Here is a 12,658-nt window from a genome sequence, read left to right as displayed (position 1 = left end):
ACGCCTACAATATGCTCTCTTGTTCGTATATATACACACACGAAAATTACACAAGAGGATCTTGGCCTTTGGATTTTGGATACCTTATATATAAATATATATTTTTTAAAACATAAAGCTAGTAATTGTTGTTACTATATAAAGACATAAGTATATATTTACATTTTAATTTATTTAATATTTTTAAATTTATAATCATTATATTGTATATATAATAGTATATAATTATGAAATATTTAGTAATATCTAAAATATATTATTAATCGTACTTATAATTGTTAACATTTATATAAAGTAATAAGATAATGTATAATTACAACATAAATTTAATTTTCCCTATTAATTTTTATATAAATATTAGTCAAGTTTCTTAAAAGTGATTTTAATTTTGTTAAAAATATAAAGTGTTGAATATTTTAAATATATATATATCGTATATATGTTTATTTATTTTTATATATTTCTTATATTTTTGTCGACAAAATTTTGAAATAATTATATAACATTATATATTTTAGAGTCTATTTTTTAAAAAATAATTCAATAGAAATTTGATAATAGATGAAAAAAAAAATTGTTGATTTTTAGGAATAGAAGTATTTTTCTTTTTACAAATTGCTAATGGAAAAATATATAATTTTTTATTTTTTCATGAGTTCACAAATTTTAATATTATCTACATAAATATATAAACTATTTATATGTTTAAAATAATACAATGTGAGAAAAAAACTAGTACAAAGAGATGACCAAAAATACCACACTAATTTATAAAATATTTATATAAATTAATATACATTAAAAATTAATTGATTATATTTTTTTGCTTGTTACCACATGTGTGGCTAATATTTTTAGGGTATATGATTATCTACTATTGTTGATAGCTAATATTGAAATTTAAGCATATGAATATTAAAAAAATTGATAGTTGGTAATTTAATTAATTAATGACTAGAATATTATTTTTCCATTGAATTATATAAAATTATTTAAAATTCCTCTTGAATTTTTTAAATGGTGAGAGATTTACTCTTTTGATAACTTTCTCTAAAAATATATATATTTGTTGACTTAAGAAATGACTTGACTTGTCTATGTTACATTCGTTTCAAATTTACTGACACGACATCTATGTGGATGCAAATGTAAACGTCATGTCAACAACCCTTTTAACCACTCCTACCCCATAGAGCTCATTTTTTTTTATACATCTTCTTTCGTTTCACTTGTGTCCTTATACGAAGAAGAGTTTTTCCTTCATTAACTTTTCTCTCTTATGTGATCATCTTCTTTAGAAAAATTATTCATCTTCTTTAGAAAAAAAAAAAAAAAACCAATGTAGCATCCACACCAAGCTTCCTCTTGCTAAACACATGCATGCCTCCCTCACTCCCGTGAGTTTTCCTTATTCACAACGCTCACGCCATCCCCAAGTTGAGCTTTTAATTTTACTTCTTGCTATGTCGGTGCTCAGATGCTACTCAAATTCATGGTTTGTTTGATTCATAATTCGTTTAAAGGAGAGATAAAAAGGCTAAAGATATAAAGAAATAGACAGGTTATATAGAAAAAAGAGTTCAATGAGAGATAAACTAGGATTTCATAAGTGAAGGAACTTGAGAACGTGTTCTATTTGCTTTTTGTTGATGAAAATCTCATGCTTATACATGTTGCATCTATTAAAGTGGATTTATTAGTTATGTTCAGATTTTGTGGATATATTATTTAAAGTAGAATTCAAACTCTAATTTATATATGAATCCTATCATGTTGTTTAAACTGTTCTCAACACTTATTCATTCATGTTCATTCCTTAGTGGATATCATCTACTGATCTAGTGAAATATTTATAGTAAAAAATAAAAGAACAAAATAGAACAGAATAGTGGTGATTGTTTTGTCTTCTACAATGAATAGAAGTGAAGCCATAGATGATATAATTAAGTCAAAAAAATGCCCTAGTTGAAACCAATTTCTTTAGCTATGCTCCATACAATAATAGTTATTGTTCCATTGCTAAAGTTGTAGCCAACTTCTTTTTATGTTTCTTAAACAATTACTTGGGCAGTTGCTAAAACATATTTTTTTTATAGTATCCCTACCATGTTGTCATCCTTAAACTCACGTAAAATATGAGCCATAGATTCTTATCAAATCTAAAATTTGTTTACTAAAAAAAAAAGGAACATTTGAGACATCTAATGTAGAGAATTAAGTATGCATTAGAAGGAAACCACTTTTGTATTCTTCTATCAAATAATGACATAAATATTTAAGCTCTCTTTTTTAAGATAACTCTCCTTAACGTAGTTAAAAGTTATTGGTCAAAAATAATTTCTTCAAATTAAGAATCATTATCTTTGATTTAATAATATATTTTTATCACCTAAAATTGCATTTTCTGCAATTTAATTAATTGAATGGAAAAATATATCTAAATTAGAATACTAGGATAAACTTGTTGATGCAGAAATCATGATCAATGCTGTAACCCAAAACTCACACAATTATCATAAAGTATAAAAAACTTAAATCATATAAAAATCATCCATACTTAATATGCTATTAATAGACTCATAGGAACTCACATCATTAGGAAATTAAAAGAATAGAAAACACTACAAGAATAGACTGATTACTTCCTTCAAAGACTTGGGTTGGAACATCCTAATCTCATCTACTATTTCGGATTTAAGCCCACCAATAAAAATCCCTACCAAGGTCTTCTGCGTCCATCCCTGAACTTGGTTACTCAGCCGCTCAAACTATTTTTGGTATTCTCATAATGGGCCAATATGCTTTATTTTGGATAAGGTTTCATCAAAATCTTCACTCTCCGTCGGTCCAAACCGGACCCAAAGCTCCTCTTCAAACACATCCCAAGTAATTTCTTTCTTTTCTTCCTTGCAGATCCGACGAAGCCATTGCCACCACTGGTTGGCTTCACTTTCCAGGTGGTACGACACCAATGTCACATTTTGATCTAGGTGGTGCCCTGGTGCTCGAAGAATTGCTCCACGCAGTTAAACCACTATGTCAGACCATCATGGCGTAAGAGAAAAACTCAAGCTTGGCCAACTTGGAGCAAAATGGTTGTCGGCCCCTTTCTGTTTTCTCAACTCCTTCTTCGCGTGATGGCCGAGTGTAACCAGCCTAACTAGAAGTGTTGCTACTAAAACCTTCTCGGTTGGAGGTGATGGTGTAACACCCAAAACTTTTTTTTTATTGTAATTTTGTTTAATTTTTAATAATTAATTTATAAGGTTTTAATTTAATTTAATTTAATTTAATAGAAATAATAATAATAATAATAAGAATAAAATGGGGTAAAATTATTATTGAAATTTAACTGAAATTGATTTTAGAAAAAAAGGGTGAAAATTTGGATTATGATGGTGTTTTTGAAAAGAACATCGAAAACTGGGGGTCAAAACGTAATTTAAAAAAATAGCATCACATCAGCAGCCCCGCCCAACCAGGACACGCTGTGTGGCAGGGACGCTGACGCGGGAAGCCACGCAGGACGGAGACACGTGGGCGATCCGTGTGCGCGCAATTGGACAGTCCAGATGTAACGGCCCCGTAAATATTAAAATGAAATGAGTATTTAAATATATCAAATGCGGAAGCGAGATCAAAATTTCAGTTAACATCCCTTACACGAAAAACCAGAAACGTACTTAAAATATAAAAGATTAAACTAACTAAGAGAGAAACTCGAAAATAAAACTATGAGTATGACTACAGAGTCTCTAGGTATCCCCTTCGTCGTCCTCCTGCGGAACGGGCTCGGGAACCATGTCTTCCTGATCTGAAATGGTTAAATAAGGAGTGAGCTACACTAGCCCAGTAAGAACATCACGATATCTCACCTGTAGCACCCGGAAAGAAAAAAAAAAAAAAAAAAAAAAAAAAAAAAAAAAAAAGGGGGGGGGGCCACGTCAGCAGCCACGTCAGCAGGCCCGGTCAGCAGTCCCGGCCAACCAGGGCCTGCCACGTGGCAAGACCGCGTCACTCCAAAAGGAGCCACGTTGGCGATCCGCGTGGGTGCGATCCGACGGCCCAGATCAATCACGCGATCGGACGGCCCAGATTCAATCGCACGGACGGCCCAGATTCAATCGCACGGACGGCCCAGATTCAATCAAAAAACGAACGGCCCAGATTAAAACAAAATGGACGGCTGTGATCAAAAGGCAAGGGGTTATAAATAGAACCCCCACACCAGACCACAAACCCTAGCCGCCAGCTGCTCGCCGGAGAAGACGAACCAGAGGCCGACCGCCGCCACCCGCCGCCACTCGCCGCCGCACCGGGGAAATTTCCGACCGCCGATCGAGGTAAGTTTCATACCCCCGACTCGTTTTTCCCCACTGATTCCTCCTATGGCCAAATCGAAGCCGAAATCCCGGCCAAACGGCCGGAATACGCGGCCGAAGCCCAGCGGCGCCGCCGCGCCCCCTCTCGGTTTTTGCCTCCGACGAGGCCCTTCCCGGCCTCCGTTCGATGCAATTTTTATATCACCGTGATCACCATTCTTTTCTCTACAGGTTGACCGGAGCCGAATCACCAAAACACGAACCTCGCCGGAGAGTCGCCGCACCCGAGAGCGCCGCCGCCGGTAAGCTCCGTTTTTCCGTGATTTTTTGGCCCCCCGAGGGCCCTAAGGTTGTTTTCTGACAAGGACCAATGCGAGTGTGGCCGAATTCGGCCGAAAACGGCCGAAAACAGCCAACCCGAGGTGACTCGCCGCCGCCAGCGGCGGCGCCGTCGCCGGAGCACGGCGGAGCCGCCTTGCCGGAGTTGCGATTTGGGCCGAAAGAGGCCCTGGGCCTAATTTGGATTTTTTTTGGAACACGTGCAGGTACTGTTAGTGTGTTTCAGTTCCCCGAGAAAAATTCAGGGAAAATTAGGGACAGCCTGCAGGCGCACTGTGAATCGTATTCGGATCTTGAAAACAAGTAAGGACCCCTCACCCTATTTCCTATCACGGTATTAAAGTTCAAGATGATAAAACGGTATTTCTTGAATTAACGAATGTGTGAAATTGCTTAAGGTGGCTAATGGAGCCCGAGTCTAGTGTGATTGGTGATTTACTGTTATTTGGCCTGTTTACAGCTTTAAATGCAAAATGAGGTTTGATGTGTTCATTTTACAGATTTGTGTGCATATACTACGTTTTTATTAATCATGGGTTGAATGACTGAAAAAACTGATACTGTATATTGTATGTTCGGCATAAATTACTGTTTTGCTTGTTTGTATGTGAATTGATGATGCTGACTGAGGAAAAGGAAAATGAAAGATTGTGTAGACTGATAATTGTATTATGGGGGTCAGCCTGACTAGATATCCTGGGAGATGGTGGACGGACCGGGTCCGTAGGGAACCCTACCGGGATTGTGGTCTCACATGCCGGACAGGGTATGGAGATCTTATGGTTTTGGCGCCCATACCGGACGGGGTATGGGGACGGCCCGTTTCACCCTCATACCGGACGGGGTATTGAGGTTCATGGTTTTGGCGCCCATACCGGACGGGGTATGGGGACGGCCCTGGAAACTGATTATGAATGTTAAAGGTTAACGGGTAGCGGAACCCCTATGGACCCCCACGGATACTAGTAGGCTGGTAAATGAGAAAAAGATATGTTGTACAATGATTGAATTTCAAGAGGCGTGATAAGTGTTATGTTTTACAGCTTATATTATTCAATGATTATGATAATGTTATTGTTTTTCTTATATTGTTTTCATAAATTCCACCGAGGTAAGTGGATGGTAAAGGTTTTCATGTTAATAAACGAGTTCGTTGTAAATTTTGCTCCATTGGTCATTTTTATTTTCTACCCACCTTTATCTCCGTGACGGTGAGATATCGTGATGTTCTTACTGGGCTAGTGTAGCTCACTCCTTAATTAACCATTTCAGATCAGGAAGACATGGTTCCCGAGCCCGTTCCGCAGGAGGACGACGAAGGGGATGCCTAGAGACTCTGTAGTCATACGCATAGTTTTATTTTCGAGTTTCTTTCTTAGTTAGTTTAATCTTTTATATTTTAAGTACGTTTTTTGGTTTTTCGTGTAAGGGATGTTAACTAAAATTTTGATCTCGCTTCCGCATTCGATATATTTAAATACTCATTTCTTTTTAATATTTCCGGGGCCGTTACAGTTCACGGAGGTAAAGGTGGGTAGAAAAACACAAAAAGACCAATGGAGCATAATTTACAATAAACTCGTTTATTAACATGAAAACCTTTACCATCCACTTACCTTGGTGGAATTTATGAAAACAATATGAGAAAAACAATAACATCATCATAATCATTGAATAATCTAAGCTGTAAAACATAACACTTATCACGCCTCTTGTAATTCAATCATTGTACAACATATCCTTTTTTCTCATTTACCAGCCTACTAGTATCCGTGGGGGTCCATAGGGGTTCCGCTACCCGTTAACCTTTAACATTCATAATCAGTTTCCAGGGCCGTCCCCATACCCCGTCCGGTATGGGCGCCAAAACCATGAACCTCAATACCCCGTCCGGTATGAGGGTGAAACGGGCCGTCCCCATACCCCGTCCGGTATGGGCGCCAAAACCATAAACCTCAATACCCCGTCCGGTATGAGGGTGAAACGGGCCGTCCCCATACCCCGTCCGGTATGGGCGCCAAAACCATAAGATCTCCATACCCCGTCCGGCATGTGAGACCACAATCCCGGTAGGGTTCCCTACGGACCCGGTCCGTCCACCATCTCCCAGGATATCTAGTCAGGCTGACCCCCATAATACAATTATCAGTCTATACAATCTTTCATTTTCCTTTTCCTCAATCAACATCATCAATTCACATTTAAACAAGCAAATCGTAATTCATACCAACAGACAACATACAATATCAGTTTTTCAGTCATTCAACCCATAATTAATAAAAACGTAGTACATGCACACAAATCTGTAAAATGAACACATCAAACCTCACTTTGCATTTAAAGCTGTAAACAGGCCAAATAACAGTACATCATCAATCACACTAGACTCAGACTCCATTAGCAACCTTAAGCAATTTCACACATGCGTTAATTCAAGAAATACCGTTTTATCATTTTGAACTTTAATACCGTGATAGGAAATAGGGTGAGGGGTCCTTACTTGTTTTCGAGATCCGAATACGATTCACAGTGCGCCTGCAGGCCGTCCCTAATTTTCCCTGAATTTTTTCCGGGGAACTGAAACACACTAACAGTACCTGCACGTGTTCCAAAAAAAATCCAAATTAGGCCCAGGGCCCCTTTCGGACCAAATCGCAACTCCGGCACGGCGGCTCCGCCGTGCTCCGGCGACGGCGCCGCCGCTGGCGGCGGCGAGTCGCCTCGGGTTGACTGTTTTCGGCCGAATTCGGCCACACTCGCATTGGTCCTTGTCAGAAAACAACCCTAGGGCCCTCGGGGGGCCAAAAATCACGGAAAAACGGAGCTTACCGGCGGCGGCGCTCTCGGGTGCAGCGGCTCTCCGGCGAGGTTCGTGTTTTGGTGATTCGGCTCCGGTCAACCTGTAGAGAAAAGAATGGTGATCACGGTGATATAAAAATTGCATCGAACGGAGGCCGGGAAGGGCCTCGTCGGAGGCAAAAACCGAGAGGGGGCGCGGCGGCGCCGCTGGGCTTCGGCCGCGTATTCCGGCCGTTTGGCCAGGATTTCGGCCTCGATTTGGCCATAGGAGGAATCAGCGGGGAAAAACGAGTCGGGGGTATGAAATTTACCTCAATCGGCGGTCGGAAATTTCCCCGGTGCGGCGGCGAGTGGCGGCGGGTGGCGGCGGTCGGCCTCTGGTTCGTCTTCTCCGGCGAGCGGCTGGCGGCTAGGGTTTTTGGTCTGGTGTGGAGGTTCTATTTATAACCCCTTGCCTTTTGATCACAGCCGTTCATTTCGTTTTAATCTGGACCGTTCGTTTTTGATTGAATCTGGGCCGTCCGTGCGTTTGAATCTGGGCCGTCCGATCGCGTGATTGATCTGGGCCGTCGGATCGCACCCACGCGGATCGCCAACGTGGCTCCTTTCGGAGTGACGCGATCTTGCCACGTGGCAGGCCCTGGTTGGCCGGGACTGCTGACGTGGCTGCTGACGCGGCTGCTGACGTGGCCCCCCCCTTTTTTTTTTTTTTTTTCCTCCTCCTTTCCGGGTGCTACACCAGATCCGTTCCCCCCACGCACGGACATCTTAGATCAAAAGCGCGCATGGACGGCCAAGATCTCATGTGTGCGGACGGCCCAAATTTGAGTACGCACAGACGGCCCAGATCGCATCGCAATAGACGATCCAGATTTATTTCTAATTTAATCGCGATCGTACGGTCCAGATTAAATCGTGATGGACGGCTCAGATTAAAAGGGGAAGGTTATAAATAATTGCATCCACACCCAACTTCAAACCCTAGCCACCAGAACCCTCGCTGGAGAAGACAACCCAGCCACCGAAGGAACCGACCGCTGCCACCCGTCGCCGCACCGGAGGATTCTCCTCTTGGCTCATTTTTCGATGCTGAACCTCCTTGTGGCTAAATCGGAGCTAAACCACCGGCCAATTGGCCGGAAAACACCACCAAAGTCCAGCGGCACCGCCACAGATTTTCTCAATTTTTGCCTCCGATGAGGCCCTTCCTGGTTCTCGTTCGATGTAATTTTTACACCATTGTGACCACCGTTCTTTTCTCTACGGGTTGACCGGAGTGAAACATCAAATCGCAACTCGCGCCGGAGGAACCGCCGCACCCGAGAGCTTCACTGCTGGTAAGTCTCGGTTTTCTAAAATTTTTTGGCCCACCGAGGGCCTCAGGAGTGTTTTATCACAGAAACCAATGCAAGTTTGGTCGAATTTGGCCGAAAAGCCGAGGTGGATCGCCGCTGTGGGCGGCGATGCCGTCGCCGGAGCACGGCGGAGCCACCATGCCGGAATTTCAAAATTGGTCGGATAGGTCCTGGGTCTGATTTGGGGTTTTTTGGGGACATGCGCAGGTACCGGAAGTGTGTTTCAGTTTTCAGAGAAAAATTCAGAAAATCTAGGGACTACCCGTAGGCGCAGTAAGAACCTGATTTCAGACTCCAAAATAAGTAAGGATCTCTCACTCTATTTCCTATTGTGCATTAAAGCCTAATAAATGATAAAATGGTATGTTATGAATTAATAGATATGTATAATTAAGTAAGGTTGCAAATAGAGCCCGAATCTGATGTATTTTTTAGTCAGGTGTTGTTTGATTTATTTTACAGTTTTGAATGCAGTATGGTGTCTGATGTGTTTATTATATGGTTTCGTATACATGAATCACGATTTCATTTATTATAGTTTGAATTATTGTGAATCTGATGTTGTGTTGCCTTATTTGGTGTCCATTACTGGTTTACGTGTTTATATTTGATTGGATAATTGAGATTAATAAACATGAAAAAAAGTATGTGAATTGATAAATGGATAATATCGACAGCCTAACTAGATATCCTGGGAGATGGTGGACGGACCGGATCCATAGGGAACCCTACCGGGAACGTGGTTTCTCATATCGGACGGGGTATGGAGACTTTATGTGTTTTGGCGTCCATACCGAACGGGGTATAGGGACGGCCCGTTTCACCCTCATACTAGACGGGGTATTGAGGTTTATGGTTTTGGTGCCCATACTGGACGGGGTATGGGGACGACCCTGGAATTAAGTTACTAATGTGAATGGTTCACGTGTAGTGTGGACCCCCTATGGATCCCCATGGATACTAGTAGGCTGATAAAAGAAGAAATTTGTTGCCTGATTATTGAAATACACAAGTATGATATGTGTTATATTATAGAATGTGCATGATCTTATGATGTTTATGATATTATTGTTTCTCATAAGTTGTTTTCATGAATCTCACTGAGGTAAGTGGATAGTAAAGGTTTTTATTATTGATAAATGAGTTTGTTATAAATTATGCTCCATTGGTCGTTTTTGTTTTCTACCAACCTTTACTTCTGTGATAGTGAGATAGTGTGATGTCTTTACTGGGCTAGTGTAGCTCATTCCTTACTTAACCATTTCAGATTAGAAAGACTTCTTTCCCGAGCCCGTCCCGCAGGAAGACGGCGAGCAGATGTTTAAAGATTTTATAGTTTTATTTATAACATTCATCTTTAGTATTTACTTTATTTAGTTTATTCTTTAATACGTTTAGTACGTTTGAATTATTGTGAAAGGGATATTAATCAAAAATTTTATTCCGCTTCCGCACTTAGAATTTTTCTCATATATACATTTCCATTTAAAATTCCGGGGCCATTACAGATGGTGTCGGTCAGTCGCTTGAGGTTATCTTCGATGATGCAGAATTTGTCGACATCGCGAGCTCCATCTGACTGAAGCTGTCCTACAAACCGCCGAGGCTTGTTTCTAAGTTCTCGATACGTTCTTTATTGGATGCCATTTTGATTTAGCTTTGATACCAATTGATAAGTCCCGATCAGATGCTGCTAATGAGTAAATAAGTTTTTTTCTCTTTTGGAGCGAGGAACACCAAAGATTTAATTTGTAAAATTCAACTCTGTTTTTATTCAAGATGCTGGAGTTATTTAAATACAGAAAAATTCTACCATTACTTTCTAAGATTAAGAAGCTGAATTTAAATATGTGAAAAATAAAATGCATATGCTGATGAAAACGTGGGATGCAGTAGTTGTGCAGAGATCGTGGAGGTACTGAAACTGTTTTGACTGTTTCCCAGCTGCACGTTCTTTTACTGGGCCTACTTGGGTTCCTTCTGATCCTATCAATTGAAGACACCTCTCTTAATTGAAATAAACTCCCTAAGTTTATTGATTAAAACTTAAACGGTTACAAGTAGAAATTGAAGGTCTATTTGTTGAGTAAGGTCATAGATAATATAAGGAAATAAATCTCATAAATTAATTGTAAAAACTAAATCTTGCTTTAATTGAAAAATTAAAAAAAAAATTAACTAATTAGGCTAGATAAAATATTCATTTTTAGAAACTTTTTACCGTAGAAGATTTTAACTTATTGTAGAAAAATTAGGGAGAAAATAAATGGTAGTTTGAGGTTGGTCATAATCTTTCATTTTCAGCCGAGATTTAATTCTTTAAAAGTCTTCCATTTTTTTTGACTTATTACCTCTTTCACTTGGATTGAGATGTAAGTACCATTATATCATTTAATTGTTGGGTTTGTTTTTCTCATGTTTTTGGATTGGATATTCTCTTTAAGGTACGTGTCCATGTTCACATCACTTGTCATATATAGGAAAAATAAATATGATTGTATAAGCTATCATATTGTGATATGATACTTTCATTCTTATGAAATACAATTCCTTCTATGATATGATACTTTTTTCTTCTTAGGATATATTATTCTTTATATGATATGATATTTTTTTTGGGGAGATATGATTCCTTTGGACAGTAATTTAATTCTAAAAAATTAAAAGCATTAATTAAATTATCATTTTTTTTTAATGTGTTGCATTTCAAATCTAGATATACTTTTATTATTAGCAAACTAATGGATGTTCTTTATAAACACTATAATCATCTCCCCATTACATAATATGTTTAAATAAAACAATTAAACTGGTGAAGAGTACAGATCGGTCAGCGATATACTAAGGAACATATGAATGACTTGATTCTTTTTAACTATATTTCTTAGTATTTCGCTGATTCGGTCAGTGCTTAGTACCATATTTACAGCTTCAACATTATTAAAAGTGACATGGTATGAGTTTAGTGTAGGTGACCCCTCTTTCACCTATGTTTCATTATCTTGCTACACATTTTACTCACATGGTAGTCATAATGGTGTGAAAATCTTTCTGAAATGTGTTGTATTTTTTTTTCGAGAGTGTTTTTTTTTTTTTGCAAGTGCATGTAACAAGAAGTAAAAAGAGCATATACACAAATTGGCTACCATGCAAGCTATATTTTACAAATTAACTTTGTTGATCCATGCAATTATTGCATTTTGCAGGCTCCATTAAAGGTGTCAAGAATCAATTATCATGCTTTTGCGTATCTTAGAAGTTGAAATCACCAAGTTGGATTCTACTTGGAAAGAAGAATTTGAAAGTCACCATTTAGGGTAAAACCATTTCACAAGTTCCCACCTCAGTGGTTGAGGTGTCTCGAAGAACAAACTAAAGGAAGCCACGTGGTAGGACAACGGCAAAATATGTTGTTTTTAAATAAATGGGTCTGATCTTGCCACACAATGAATCGCACAGAGAGGAGCAAAGGAGAATGATCTGAACGACCCAAATCTAAACCCACCCATTGGACCATCACGATTAATCAGACTCTGTATAAAAGGGACCTATTTTTTTTTTTTTTAAAAAAAAGAAACCCTGCGAGAGGGACGAATAGGAGAGGAAGAAAGGAGAAGAGAAAGAGTCGTGAGACTTAAAAAGAGAGGAAAAAGGAGATCTGCGCGGCCGAAAAGGAGAGATAGGCAATGTGTGAGCGGCAGAGGGAATATAAATTGATAGGTCCTCTAACATTTGCAAGCACTATCATGATCAAGGTAAGTTCACGATGAGTGTTTCCTTTTTTTGCTTTAACCAAACCGAGTATCTGTCACCTCTCATTTCCAAAGATTTTGTAATGGTGTA

At 39.1% G+C, this 12,658-nt stretch overlaps 1 long non-coding RNA gene across 2 annotated transcripts; it reads right to left on the bottom strand.

The window, feature by feature from the left end:
- Positions 1-3,592: 3,592 nt before the first annotated feature.
- On the bottom strand, positions 3,593-8,184 carry LOC148266527 (uncharacterized). Of its 2 annotated transcripts, XR_015818689.1 has the most exons (4): positions 7,772-8,184; positions 7,491-7,561; positions 7,162-7,258; positions 3,593-3,814 (listed from the first exon to the last, which is right to left on the bottom strand). It is a non-coding gene; the product is annotated as an uncharacterized LOC148266527 (long non-coding RNA). The 2 variants fall into 2 exon arrangements; XR_015818688.1 differs by lacking the exon at positions 3,593-3,814 and having other exon boundaries at positions 6,172-7,258.
- Between the last annotated feature and the right edge of the window lie 4,474 nt (positions 8,185-12,658).

The sequence above is a fragment of the Carica papaya genome, chromosome 4, assembly GCF_054855325.1.
Source record: "Carica papaya isolate Zhongbai chromosome 4, ASM5485532v1, whole genome shotgun sequence".
Lineage (NCBI taxonomy): Eukaryota > Viridiplantae > Streptophyta > Magnoliopsida > Brassicales > Caricaceae > Carica > Carica papaya.
This window is presented reverse-complemented; position numbering and strand designations above follow the sequence as displayed.